The sequence below is a fragment of the Asparagus officinalis genome, chromosome 10 (assembly GCF_001876935.1).
Source record: "Asparagus officinalis chromosome 10, Aspof.V1, whole genome shotgun sequence".
NCBI lineage: Eukaryota > Viridiplantae > Streptophyta > Magnoliopsida > Asparagales > Asparagaceae > Asparagus > Asparagus officinalis.
In genome coordinates, this window is record NC_033803.1 from 57,258,204 (window position 1) to 57,260,126 (window position 1,923).

Consider the following 1,923-nt stretch of genomic DNA (forward strand, 5'->3'; position numbering starts at 1 on the left):
TGGGCTAAATCACATGGGCTAAAATACAAGGGGCTGGGTCACATGGAGTTTTTGCTTTTGGGGTCTGGACACGTTTTTCCCTATACATTATTACTCCATCAGATATTCATATATCTAAATTAGACCTCCAAGCCAAACAGATCAAATATGATCATTAAGATTCTGAATCCGCTTTTTATCACCGGTACATAGGTATGAGTATAGGTACGGGTATGTGTTTATATAAAGAACTCATTTCTATATCCACAAAAATTGAATATAGATATATATGTATAAAATAAAAGAAAAAATATATAAGTACTAAACAGCTATGAAAAGTATAGATAAAATTGTAAAATACAGAGCGTGCATTAATATGTTATGCATATGAAATAAGATAAGTTTATCATCAATATTAACCTCAAGTCCATTAATCTAATGATCAAAACAATCACACCTATATCATCAGTATATATTCAGACATTTCAAATACGGGTACATTAGTCTTAGTATGTACTGATGTTCGTAAGGATATCTACATTCTACTAGACGCAGACGCATATACATTCACGTGTACACATAATTTCTTGCACTCTTGCTTCCAAGTCTCCTAAGTAGTTTTGAAAAACTTCTTCTCAGAAATTAGACTCTCATATTCCAATCAGCTCCTTCCTTATCCTATACCACAATAGGTCTCTCTGCTTTCAAATATGTATTTCATGAGGGTAAAACGGTAAACAACCATCCATGATTAGTCATTGACTTAATTAGGATTAGCACGTGGATAGAAGTTCTAATGGAGGGATTAATTTAAGGGGTTTTTATTTCTAGAGTCATTTGTTTACTCAACTTTATCTATAAACTCAACCATTATTACTTGTATGTTTAAACCCAATTCTCTTTTTGTATTTGTCTTTAAACCCAATTTTCAAAATACAGTAGGTAAAAGACTTGTATTTATACAGAATCATGGTAAAACCCCCCAAAATACTCTTTCATTAGCCCCATATAAACCAGTACTCTCTCTATCTCCTCATCTTCCCCTTTTCAACTCAGCCCTAAATTAAAAAACAAAAATCCCTGTTCATTCAAAAATCAAAAGCCCCAATTCCATCGTCCGCCGTTGTCGCTGTCACCCGCCGCCGTCGCCCTCATTTGTTGCCGTCGTCCTTCACTCGTTGCCGTCACCGTTGCCCTCGACCTCGACATCGCCCGTTGCCATCGTCCTCGACCTTGACCTCGACTGGGAACTTGGATTTTTCTCTTGTATTTTGGACTCCGTCGCCGTTGCCCGCTACTGTCCCAGTAGCTGTCGCCTTTCGCCATAGTAGTCGCCGTTGCCCTAGACCTCGACATCGCCCGTTGCCGTTGTCCTCGACCTCGACTGGGAACTTGGATTGTCGTCCATTGTTTATTTACAGCTGTAAATGCAAGTAAGACATCATTGTTTATTTGCAGCTTGATGTTTGTTATATTGTTGTGTGGTTCCAATCTTCAGTAATTAGGAGGTGGTGTTTATATAAATCAGGGATTTGATATCTTCAATTGATTTTCATCCATAAAACTGAATCCATGTTGTCTTTCAATCAACAGTTTGAGGTTATTGCTTGCTGTAGTAAGCTTAGTTTGTATCTAAATGAACAAATTTTTGTTTTAAACCCATTCCCATTTTTTTTTACCGGAATCGACCGACCCTCTTTTTATTTAGCGGAATCGACCCACTTCTCGGCCACGTCAGCAGCGTGGCCGAGAAGCGGGTCGATTTTTTTTTAATCTCATCACTAAATAGTCGGGGTTGCCAACCCCGACTATTTTTTCTACTGAAAAAATAGTCGGGGTTGCCAACCCCGACTATTTAGTGATGAGATTAAAAAAAAATCGACCCGCTTCTCGGCCACGCTGCTGACGTGGCCGAGAAGTGGGTCGATTCCGCTAAATAAAAAG

The 1,923-nt window shown here is 38.5% G+C and overlaps 1 long non-coding RNA gene across 5 annotated transcripts in view; it reads left to right on the forward strand.

Moving 5' to 3' along the window:
- The window catches only part of LOC109825247, a 5,440-nt gene continuing 4,503 nt past the window's right edge, over nucleotides 987-1,923 (forward strand). For all 5 annotated transcript variants that reach the window (XR_002242944.1, XR_002242946.1, XR_002242943.1 and 2 more), the window contains exon 1: nucleotides 987-1,412. This is a non-coding gene — a long non-coding RNA (uncharacterized LOC109825247). The remainder of the gene's footprint in view (nucleotides 1,413-1,923) is intronic.